At 42.4% G+C, this 13039-nt stretch overlaps 1 protein-coding gene across 1 annotated transcript in view; it reads left to right on the forward strand.

The window, feature by feature from the left end:
- The first annotated feature begins 559 nt into the window (after positions 1-559).
- LOC128837041 (protein NKG7-like) overlaps positions 560-13039 on the forward strand; it is a 40422-nt gene continuing 27942 nt past the window's right edge. Inside the window, exon 1 of the mRNA XM_054027863.1 lies at positions 560-748. The gene's annotated coding sequence lies outside the window, so the exon portion shown is untranslated. The remainder of the gene's footprint in view (positions 749-13039) is intronic.

The raw sequence follows: 13039 nt of genomic DNA on the forward strand, positions 1-13039 counted from the left end.
CTGTAATAACACAAGAGGGAACATTCCTGTTCATATGAATTTCAACACACAGTTTAGTTCCCCTCCCACTATCTTTCATTAGCTGGTTATTTAGGTAATGACTCATTACAGGTAATTGGGGCAGGGCCCTGTGACATTGCACTCCATATGATGTTATGAAAATATGCTAATGAGTGTGAATATAAGGTAACTGGAATATGCTTCATGCAAAAGGCCTCTTGTAAGGTATCATTACAAAGCTTATAATCTACTGTGTTCACCCTGTTTGTATGAATGTATCATTCTTGTATCTGAAACTAGGAATATAAAATATATCTGTGAGGTCCCATTGTAGTTATGCAAAGTGTGGGCCATTAATGGTGGTTTAGAATTCTGATGGCTCCCGTCAACTAAGACAACTGACTGTAGATGGCTCTGTTTACTTGCAAGCCTTTCTGTGAGTCAAGCCGGGAAGAATGAAGGCTTTGAGTCTCACAGGACATGTGACCATGTCACCTGGTACTGGAATCCATCTTAAACCTGGTGCTTTTCCATTTAGAAGGAGGGATGGGGACCCAAAGAGACAAAAGATTCCCACCTTGTGCCAAAGGTATATAAGAGGGTGCAACAGAACAAAGGAAACTGCAGTCATGAGAAATCCCCTAGCTACCACCTGAGCTGGAACAAGGACTGTACCAGGGGAAAGGATTGGGCCCAGACTAGAAAGGAGTCTAGTCTCTGAAAGAAACTTATTGGAACATCTCTGAGGGTAAGATTTTATCTGTAATCAGTTTCTTAATGTATTAGGCTTAGACTTGCATGTTTTATTTTATTTTGCTTGGTAACTTACTTCGTTCTGTCTGTTATTACTTGGAACCACTTAAATCCTATTTGTTATACTTAATAAAATCACTTTTTGCTTATTAATTAACCCAGAGCAAATAATTCATATCTGGGGGAGCAAACAGCTGTGCATAACTCTCTATCAGTGTTATAGAGGGTGAACAATTTATGAGTTTACCCTGCATAAGCTTTATACAGGGTAAAATGGATTTATCTGGGTACTGGAAACAGGAGCACTTCTTAAACTGTTTTCAGTTAAGCCTGCAGCTTTTGGGGGATGTGGTTCACACCTGGGTCTGTGTTTGCAGCAGGCTAGTGCGTCTGGCTCAACAAGACTGGGTACTGAAGTCCCAAGCTGACAGGGAAAACAGGCTCAGAGAGAGTCTCAGCACATTAGGTGGCAGTCCCAAGGGGGTTTCTGTGACCCAACCCGTTACAATGGCGTAGTTGAGCAGGATCTGTGCACAGCTCATTGCTTTGAGATACTGGTAGTGATTTTAAGTAAGTTTTAAGTGTGGTGGCTGGAGAACAGACAAAGTGGTTACCGGTTTGTTATTTTCTGTTTGCTTATTTTGGGTAAGGGAAATAGGGACAGAAAAGTAAGCAAAATAAGTAAGAGTGACGATCAAAAGAAGCTAGAACTGCACAGGTTGCAAATTGCCCAGAAAGGCTGAACACTGGGTGCTGGGAAAGTCTCTGTTAACTAAGAAGGCCCTGAGATGAGTGCATCTCAGTTTCAGTGAACTGTAGAGGGGTGTGGCCCAACCTCTGTGTCTGTGCTGATGCTGACTGGAGTGTCTAACTCAGCAAGACAGGAGTGGAGGGGCACCTGTTCTGGCAGGAGGGGGTTCTCAGTGGTATCCCAGCCGATCGAGTGACAGTCTCAAGGGGAGACAAATGGAAACTGATGCGCAATTTGCCTGGGAAAAGGCTGCCATGGAGGTAGAAGCAGCCAGACAAGGGGCTGCACACCAGCAAACCCTGGACTTAAAAGACAAAGAAATTGAGGCCCAGAGACAAGCATAAATTGAGACCCTGAAGCATGAACTGGCTGTAATGGAGTGGAAGAGGTGCACAGAGATATGAATCCTGGGGGTGAAAGTTGGGGTCCTGGTGACTGCTGCGGTGGGAACAGACCCCAAGGACTCTGTAGCTGGAAGCAAGCCCAGCCTGAGTGAAAGGGAGGGGATTTTGCTGGCCAGTGAAGGGTCTGTCATAGTTGGTAGCTGCGAGTCCACATCTGGATCAGGGTCATCTTCCCTTTTGGGGGACACAGGAGTGTCTGCCCCAGAGGAGAGTCAAAGAGGAATTTTAGGTATACGGCCTCTGCCATGGACAGTGTCCAAGTCTCTGGCAGTAAGTTCAGTAGGAGGGTGTGACTTTGCACTCCATATGATGTTATGAAAATATGCTAATGAGTGTGAATATAATGCTACTGGAATATGCTTCATGCAAACGGTCTCTTGTAAAGTATCATTACAAAGCTTATAATCTACTGAGTGTGTTCATCCTATTTGTATGCATGTATCATTCTTGTATCTGAAACTAGGAATATAAAATGTAACTCTGAGGTCCTATTGTAGTTATGCAAAGTGTGGGCCATTAATGGTGGTTTAGAATCTTGATGGCTTCCATCAATTAGGACAATTGACTGTAGATGGCTCTGTTTACTTGCAAGCCTTCCTGTGAATCAGGCTGGGAAGAATGAAGGCTTGGGGTCTCACAGGACATGTGACCATGTCACCTGGTACTGGAATCCATCTTAAACCTGGTGCTTTTCCATTTAGAAGGAGGGATGGGGACCCAAAGAGACAAAAGATTCCTGCCTTGTGCCAAAGGTATATAAGAGGGTGCAACAGAACAAAGGAGACTGCAATCATGAGAAATCCCCTAGCTACCACCTGAGCTGGAACAAGGACTGTACCAGAGGAAAGGATTGGGCTCAGACTAGAAAGGAGTCTAGTCTGTGAAAGAAGCTTATTGAAACATCTCTGAGGATGAGATTTTATCTGTAATCAGTTTCTTAATGTATTAGGCTTAGACTTGTGTGTTTTATTTTATTTTGCTAGGTAACTTACTTCGTTCTGTCTGTTGTTAATTGGAACCACTTAAATCCTACTTGTTGTACTTAATAAAATCACTTTTTGCTTATTAATTAACCCAGAGCAAGTAATTAATATCTGGGGGAGCAAACAGCTGTGCATATCTCTCTATCAGTGTTATAGAGGGCGGACAATTTATGAGTTTACCCTGTATAAGCTTTATATGGAGTAAAACGGATTTATTTGGGGTTTGGACCCCATTGGGAGCTGGGTATCTGGATGTTGGAGACAGGAGCACTTCTTAAGCTGTTTTCAGTTAAGCCTGCAGCTTTTGGGGGATGTGGTTCACACCTGGGTCTATGTTTGCAGCAAGTTAGCGTGTCTGGCTCAACAAGACAGGGTACTGAAGTCCCAAGCTGCCAGGGAAAATGGGCTAAGAGGTAGTCTCAGCACATCAAGTGGCAGTCCCAAGAGGTTTTCTGAGACCCAGCCCATCACAGGCCCCTCAGCAGGTATGACAACTTTTGGTTTGTGATTGTTCTGCCAAGGATATCTGCCCAGTTAAATTGCATTTATTATTTTTTCATTTTCTGTTAATGTTCACAATTGTTAGGCAGACCAAGTCTAGGGGGAATTATTCAGTGCTAGTAGGATCTTGACAACAGTTGAAGGGGTTGGGAGGGACTTTCACAACTGGATTCTGGCGACTGTAGGGTTTGGGAATAAGGGCACTTACTAGCTGTTAACTGTGAGTAACCCCGTGGTTCAAAGCAGTCATGGTTTGCAGGGGTGGTTGGGGGAGGGGGTTGAGGAGAGGTCATTTTAGTGCTGTTCGGTTACTTCAATTTATTTTTCCTGTTCTAAGTGTTGTCAAACTCACAGGGAACTTTATCTACCCTTTTCTTTTTCTTCCCCAATTAATAAAATTTATCTGTCATTTCCATGCATGTTGCACTTTCCACATGTCTCCAGTTTACTATGTTCTATTAACATATACCTGGACAGGAGGGAGTTGGGGTGGGTTGGGGGGACAGAAAGGACCTTCAGTTTTCTACCCAGGGGAGTTATGTGACTCACGGTACCGACTGGTGGGGTCTAAAGCAGGGGGCCGGGGGGGGGATGACAAAACAATTTACCCTTTCATCACAGCCAGAATGAAGGGTCCACACATAAGTAAACAAAAATAACATTTACTGAAACTAGTGAATGTAGCATAACTCTGAACATATTTTAAAAGCAACCGTGAAAGAAAGCAAAACAGATCAGACTCCCTCAGAACATTCAAACTATAATGTCTATGACCTTGTGTTCTTGGCCTTGAACTCCCATTCCCTCAGACAAGGGGGGAATGGCTGCAGAAAACAGTCCGGGCAGTGGTGTAGCCAGGTTCTACTAGCAGGGGGAACGAACCCATAAAAAAAGGCACCGAAGCAGTGAAGAAAAAAAAAAGAAAAACCCAAGTCTTGCCACCAAAGACTGGAGGACTTGCCGCTGAAGATCCGGAGCGGCTGAAGGACCCACCACCGAATTGCCGCCGAAGACCCAGACTGCTGGGGTGAGTGTAAAAATTAAAAAGGCGCCACTTTTGGGGAATGTGCTCAGTGGGGAGCTGCCGCTCCCCCACTAGCTATGCTACTGAGTCCGGGGGGACAAACAAGAGCATCTCTTGCATGTGGTTTGGGGGCGGGGCACATGATAGCCTTCAGGCACAGTCTCAGTCAGGCTCATTGTTCCCCTCCTACATGGTCACAGGGTTTCTCCTAGTAGGGGCTTTGGATGCCAGTGCAGGGTGCTGTGCCTGGAGTCCTGCAGCCCCTGTCTTGTCACTGGGGGTGGGGTTTGAATCCTCCATCTCAGCAGCACCCTGCGCTGTAGATGCTGGAGGAGGAGTAGATGGCAGATGAGGAGGAGGTGCCAGTTCCCAGACATCGGCAGTGGCTATTATGGCAGGCAGGACTGAATCCTTTCCACCACTACTTGTACCTGGGACTACAACAAAGCATGCTTCCAGTCCCTTTGGGCAAGCTCCTGCTCCCTTTACCGAGTGTCCTGCTCCATTATTGACTCCTGCCTCTGGCGAAAATGTTCCTCCCACTGAGCAGCCCATTCCTCCCTTCCTCCCATAAAGTCAAAATGCTTCTGGCTCCTTCTGTTGAGGCCAATGAGCAGGTCCTCAAGTGTCCTCCCTCTGCTCCTACTGTGCCTGGGCTGCTGCTCCTGGCTCCCAGGCAGAATGAGCTCATCCTTCTCAGCCAAAAGGTCCTGCCAAGTCAATCACAAGAGCAGCATTATATTTTTTCTTTCCCTTCAAAGCGGGTAAAAAATCCTCCGACATAACATAACTTTGCTGTTGAAGGCCACAATACAGACACTTTTTGGCATTTCAGGAATGCAGTTGTTTCATTACCCTTATTTCTCAGATAACGTTTGCAGTCCCTCAGAAACGAGCACATGCTTAAAATTTTAGGTAGCATGAAATAATAGTTTTTAAAAAAATTTAATGTCTTTACGTGTGTGATTGGGTCGGTGGGCTGGGGGGTGCATTTATTTTAGGGGCAATGTTAATGGTTCCCACTCTCTTTTTTTAAGTCTGGCCATCAACTAGACAGAAAAAATAGCAGTTTTGAAAGTACCAGACTGGAAAAGGGACGTGGCTTCCCAGTCCTGTGGTGGGGATCCAACAGTCTATGCCAGAGAGATGTTGGTGTTGCTGCTCACCCCTCTAGCTATTGCTGAATGGAGGGGTTTTGGTGAGCTATGAACATGGACCCAGAACATTTGTACTACCATTGGACCTTAAGAACCAGCTAGAATTTCTGCTGCACCCAAAATTTGTGGACATAATACCTACAGGACTGGAAGGCAATCCAAACAGAAATACATTATATACTAAGATAGAAGATAGTGCCTGCATGGAGAGGGAGAAGCAAACCACTGCAAATGCTTACCCTTCCCAAGCCAGCCCACACAGTGTCAGGAAATCCAGCCCCTTCGTCTAGTGAAGAGCAGAGAAAGGAACAGGGAAAGAAAGAATCACAAAGCAATTGTACTTTTTCCCCATGAACTTTCCAATCTAAACTGCAAGCCACACACTTTCCCTGTGCAACCACTGGAGCAGATCCACCCCCTGCACATGTCTTTCTCCTGCCTTGTGAGGCATGGCTCCAAGGAGAGAGACCCCAAACACTGGGGAGCAGAAATGTTTGAAAACATTTGTACTGTGACAGCAGGCCACGGTCACATTCTTTGGAGAAGCACAGATTCCACTTTTCCTTCTTGTATGTAAACAGATAGATTAACAATAGTTTCCCTGGTTGCAAATGCAGGGGGTAGGCTATCTGTTGAAGGCTGAAAGTCAGGAGAGGGTGTGGGAGCTGGCTCTGAGAGAAGCAGAGAGACAGGACTTCTTAGGCACAGAGCTCACTGGAAGGGCAGACTTGGGATTTCTAGGCAAGGAAACTGCCTGCTTCTGTTTGTTTCTATAGCATTCAAACAGGCCTATGTGTGCATTTTTGGTAAATAAACAAGATTGCACCAAGAACAGACCTGACTTATATCACCATTTATTTTCCTACCAGAAACAATCCCACAATACTCCAGACTTTGGCTACCCACTCAGGCCAAAGGGGCTGTGACACTGACAGACCAGGTGCCAGCTCATGTTGAAGCCCCACGTCAATTCACTTGTGTATTAGTATAGATCAATGTAACTGTTAAATGTATAAGTGTGAATTCGGTGTTTAAACTTCATGAAAATGAATGGGTTATTACTAGGGCTGTCGATTAATCGCAGTTAACTCATGTGATTAACTAAAAAAATTAATAGCAATTAATTGCCGATTTAATCGCACTGTTAAACAATAGAATACCAATTGAAATGTATTAAACATTTTTGGATGTTTTTCTACATTTTCAATTATATTGATTTCAATTACAACACAATACAAAGTGTACAGCGCTCACTTTATATTATTTTTTATTACAAATATTTGCACTGTAAAAATGATAAACAAAAGGAATAGTATTTTTCAATTCACCTCATAAAAGTACTGTAGTGTAATCTCTTTAACCTGAAAGTGCAACTTACAAATGTAGATTTTGTTGTTACATAGCTAAACTCAAAAATAAAACAATGTAAAACTTTAAGAGTCTACAAGTCAATTCAGTCCTACTTCTTGTTCAGCCAATCGCTAAGACAAACAAGTTTGTTTACATTTACGGGAGATAATGCTGCCCGTTTCTTATTTACAATGTCAATGAAAGTGAGAACAGACGTTCGCATGGCACTTTTGTAGCTGGCATTGCAAGGTATTTACGTGCCAAATATGCTAAACATTCGTATGCCCCTTCATGCTTCAACCACCATTCTAGAGGACATGCTTCCATGCTGATGACACTCATTAAAAAAAGAATGTGTTTATTTGTAAATTTGTAAATTTGTGACTGAACTCCTTGGGGGAGAATTGTATGTCTCCTGCTCTGTTTTACCCACATTCTGCCATATATTTCATGTTATAGCAAAAAGAAGAACAGGAGTACTTGTGGCACCTTAGAGACTAACAAATTTATTAGAGCATTTAAGTACTCCTGTTCTTCTTTTTGCGGATACAGACTAACACGGCTGCTACTCTGAAACATGTTATAGCAGTCTCAGATGGTAACCCAGCACATGTTGTTCATTTAAGAACACTTTCACTGCAGATTTGACAAAATGCAAAGAAGGTACCAATGTGAGATTTCTAAAGATAGCTACAGCACTTGACCCAAGGTTTAAGAATCTGAAGTGTCTTCCAACATCTGAGAGGGACGAGGTGTGGAGCATGCTTTCAGAAGTCTTAAAAGAGCAACACTCCGATGTGCTAACTACAGAACCTGAACTACCAAAAAAGAAAATCAACTTTCTGCTGGCGCATCTGACTCGAATAATGAAAATGAACGTGCGTCAGTCCACACTGCTTTGGATTATTATCGAGCAGAACCCCAGTGTCATCAGCATGGACTCATGTCCTCTGGAATGGTGGTTGAAGCATGAAGGGACATATGAATTTTTAGCGCACCTGGCACATAAATATCTTGCAATGCTGGCTACAATAGTGCCATGCGAACGCCTGTTCTCACTTTCTGGTGACATCTTAAATGAGAAGCGGGCAGTATTATCTCCTGCAAATATAAACAATCTCGTTTTCAAGCGATTGGCTGAACAAGAAGTAGGACTGAGTGGACTTGTAGGCTCTTAAGTTTTACATTATTTTATTTTTGAATAGTTATTTTTTGTACATAATTCTACATTTGTAAGTTCAACTTTCATGATAAAGAGATTGCTCTACAGTATTTGTATTAGGCGAATTGAAAAATACTATTTCTTTTGTTTTTTACCGTGCAAATATTTGTAATAAAAATAATATAAAGTGAGCACTGTACACTTTGCATTGTGTTGTAATTGAAATCAATATATTTGAAAATGTAGAAAACATCCAAAAATATTTAAATAAATGGTAATCTATTGTTTAAAAGGGCAATTAATTGTGCAATTAATCGCGAATTTTTTAATCACGCGATTAATTGCAATTAATTTTTTTAATCGCTTGACAGCCCTAGAACTTATTACATCTCTACCCCAATATAACGCTGTCCTCAGGAGCCAAAAAATCTTACCGCGTTATAGGTGAAACTGCGTTATATCGAACTTGCTTTGATCCGCCGGAGTGCACAACTCTGCCCCCCCCCCACCCCGGAGCACTGCTTTACCGCGTTATATCCTAATTCGTGTTATATCGGGTCACGTTATATCGGGGTAGAGGTATATGTGCACTGTTTTAACGTATATGTATCCTATTATAATGTAATAGCAAACATATACATTGCGTATACCCCTGCAACTAAATAACCCATCAAATGAAAAAGAAGCCTTGTGGAATGGAAATGAAAATCTTTAACAGAAAAGTGTTAATTTCAAAGCAAGTGGCCACTGTGTGTGATGACCGGTGGTCAAAGACTCTAAGTGCATTCCTCACTCATCATCATCAAAGGAAAAGTCCATCTGGGTAGTGACCCTGTCAGCTTGTCTTCTGTGAGAATAAGCTGTAAGAATGGATTCAAGGAAAGATCTTTTATCTCTGGACTCTTACAGGGAAGTGTTCCAGATGCAAAGTGGAGATCCCCAGTGACAATCTGGGTACCCTGAAAAGAATTTTGGGAAACTGGCAGTTTATTACATCATTGCCACCATTTGGAATTACAAATGGTGACTTACCTGTGCATATATTTTACCTGCTTTAACCTGTCAATAACTCACTTCCTTTTCTTAGCTAATAAACCTTTAGTCAATTTAGTATAGAATTGGCTGCCAGTATTGTCTTTGGTGTAAAAGCTGAGTACCAATTGATCTGGGGTAAATGACTGGTCCCTTGGGACTGGTGTGGTGTGATTTTTGGTTTAAGTGACCTTTTATCACAAAGTCCAGTTTGTCTGGTTGGCAAGATAGACTAGAGAGTCTAAGGGGACTGTCTGTGACTCTATAGTAAGACTGGTATAGTGATCCAGGAGTTTAAATTTGTCACTGGCTAGGTGAAATCTAATTATAGAACACACCACCAGTTTGGGGTATCTGCCTGTTTTCTGACAGTCTGCCCTGAGGTAGGCACTCACATTTGTGAGCCACTCCAGACGGCTTGACGGGGCAACTTTCCCAAGCCTGACTCCCTTTGTTCTTTAATGGATATATTCTAATCCAGTATGCATAGAAATTCAAGGAAAGAATCATAGAATTCCAGGGTTGAAAGGGACCTCAGGAGGTCATCTAGTCCAACCTCCTGCTCAAAGCAGGACCGATCCCCAATTAAATCATCCCAGCCAGAGCTTTGTCAAGCCTGACCTTAAAAACCTCTAAGGAAGGATATTCCACCACCTCACTAGATAACCCATTCCAGTGCTTCACCGCCCTCCTAGTGAAATTTTTTTCCTAATATCCAATCTAAACCTCCCCCACTGCAACTTGAGACCATTACTCCTTGTTCTGTCATCTGCTACCACTGAGAACAGTCTAGAGCCATCCTCTTTGGAACCCCCTTTCAGGTAGTTGAAAGTAGCTATCAAATCCCCCCTCATTCTTCTCTTTTGCAGACTAAATAATCCCAGTTCCCTCAGCCTCTCCTCATAAATCATGTGCTCCAGCCCCCTAATCATTTTTGTTGCCCTCCGCTGGACTCTTTCCAATTTTTCCACATCCTTCTTGTAGTGTGGGGCCCAAAACTGGACACAATACTCCAGATGAGGCCTCACCAATGTTAAATAGAGGGGAATGATCACGAAAGGCCAAAGTGAGGAGAGGAAGATGGACATTTCTGCCCCTCTGTGCAATCTAAACGGGGGGCAGTTGGGTGGTTAGCCTCATTAATAACGAAAGCTGCTTGATGTGATTTATACATGACAGAAGGGTTTTTGAAAATCTATTTTTTAAAATGAGCCAAAACAAATATTGACACTCTACCCGGTCAAAGGCCTTCTTTGCATCCAGAGATAACACTAATTAAGGTTTGGACTCTAATTGGGCTGAAAGTACTAGATTTAGTACACACTGGACATTATCTACTCCACGATGTCCAACTATAAGTTCCACTCAACTCTGTGGATAAGTCTTCTCCATGTCAATATAGATTGCAGACAGTCTACTGGAGTGCTGAAATTGTGTCTAACTAAATTCTTTAGTAGTGCTACAGCTGATTATGCAACTTGTAACAGTGACACTTTGTATTATACATGCCAGAACCCTATTTTCAATATCTTAGAACTATTTCCCCCCCCCAAATTCTGCATTTTGAACTCTAGCGGCAAACAATACGAAGGCTGAAGTTTTAAAGTGTAGTCAAATTTGAGTTAACTCCTTGCAAACAAACCCACGAAAGACCAAACTCAGGCCTCATCTAGCAGATTGCAATGTCAATGGAAAGATTTATGGCCTGCTTCAATGGTGATGAAACAGTGGTTATCTGCTTGGTTTACTAACAGATGAATGGATTTTCATGTAACTTAAAAAAAATCTTTGTGCTGACACCAAGTATAGAAATTTCCAGGCTCAAAGAAAAAATTTGGAGTGAGTGAGAAGAGCTGTTTGTAACTGGACAAAAGCTGCAACTTCATCTGTAAGATTCACAACCACAAAATCTATTACACAGTGAAAAAAATAAAAGAGAGTGGTGGATCTGTAATCCAAATTAGAATTTGCAGTCCTTTGTCTCCTTCTAGTGGCTGGTTCACATCAGACATTTATAAGTCTGCTAACGTGTTCAGCTAATGGATTACAGATAAAAATTTTCAAAATGGCTAAGTGACTAGGTTCCTAAGTCCTATTTTCAAAAGTGACTTAGGCACTTAGGAGGGTAAGTTTTATTGAAAGTCCCTGGGGCTTAGACTCCTAACTCACTCAGTGATTTTTGAAAATTGTACGCATCATCCTTTAGCTCAAGCTGTGAAGTTTCTACCATTGAAGGTCTTGGGTTTAAACCTTATTATCAATCCAAGCAGGGTTAGTTACAAAATGTTGCCCTCTGCAGGCCTTCAACTCCAGTAGACCCCACATGCTCAGGATGAGTGTCACCAGATGGAGGAAGCATGTAACTCACCCTAGGAAAGAAACTGCCTTTGTCTCCCTTCATGGGCTGGTCCAAAAAATACAGGTTTATGAAACTGCTACTGTTTAACAGCTAGTGAATTTATTCCTTTAGCTCAAGCAGTAATGCTTGTGCTTTTAGCAGTGAAGGGCCCAAGTTCAAACCCGTTGTCAGCCTAAGTGGAGGCAGTACAATCTCTTATTAACATTCCTGGGTCATCCTTTATTACATGACGTCATTTAGAATTTAAGGGTGAGATCTTCACTCTTGCTCTGGCCCATTTACACCAGGTAAAAGGAGCAGAGCAGAGTAAAAGGGCCTTAAAAGCTTGGATGCAGTTGGGGAAGGAACTGCAGAAGACAATAAGTAAGATGGCAAGTGTCCAATATAGGCAACTTTGGCCACAATGTAAACACAGACCTCCCCAAAGATAAGCTGCATAGAAAAAAAATAGCAGGAGCTATAATAAATGTTATTCAGCCTGAAAACACAAAGTTGGCTTTTTTGTGTATAAAACAAACATAACATCACACAATATGGTGAATTATTTTGTATTTAAGGCACTCATCACTTTGGTAGCTGAGTGCGCTTTGCATGGCTTAAATCCAGTCACTACCATTGCCAAATATGAACAGTCAAACATCACACTCAAGGGAACAGAGAAAGACTGATCAGTTGGCTATGTGCTCAGGGTATCATAACTCTCAATAAGTGGGAAGCCTACACAGCGGGATGTGTAGCCAAGTTTACATTTAATTATTGTTGGCCTTTTGCCGAGCAGTAGCAGATTTCAGGGTCTTTTAAGTCAGGTTCCCCCTGGAGAAGAAATTGGTGATATGGATTTTGTTTATTTACAAAATGTACCCAAGTCCTGTTCCCTTGAACAAGTGGTCACAAACTCTACAAGGGTAACTACCTCCTGCAGAAACTTCAGCTAAAGCACCACTGCTTTGTGACCAGGAAGCAGATGTCTCGGGTCTCCATTTCTTTTGGAATCTTTGTGCTCAACACATTGTTCCTTGCTCCTGCTTCAGCTTCTGGGCTTTACCTGGGAACCCCCATGTCCAAACCCACTCACCTAGCACTATATAGCCTCAAAAGGTGAGTGTGGGCATCAACCCTCCTTCTGTGCAACCGCTTTGCAATACAAAGGAACTTCAGAAAGTGTTAAACTGCCCACAAGACAGTGTTTTAACCCACACAATCCCCTTACTAGCTGATCGGGTGCTTAATATGGTTAATTTAAACTCTTTCAGTGGAGAGTTTCAAGCCTATACATCAATGATTTAATGTATATGAGATCAGCACCTATTGGCACAACAATACATTTCTGGTGGTAATGAATTTAAGAGGTACTGAACTGCTACTAAAGGTCCTATCTTTGGCTATCCCAAGTGTCACCTTTAAGATAGTTAGTTACAGTGCTCTTGATAAGCATAGATCAGAGATGGAAAGGTGCTCTTTTAGGTAGTGAGATTTTAGGCCTAGGCCATATGGGGCTTGTGAGTAATGACTGAAACCTTGACTATGACAAGGCAAGATCCACATCCAAGCCCCCGTTTCCAC

The sequence above is a fragment of the Malaclemys terrapin genome, chromosome 4, assembly GCF_027887155.1.
Source record: "Malaclemys terrapin pileata isolate rMalTer1 chromosome 4, rMalTer1.hap1, whole genome shotgun sequence".
NCBI lineage: Eukaryota > Metazoa > Chordata > Testudines > Emydidae > Malaclemys > Malaclemys terrapin.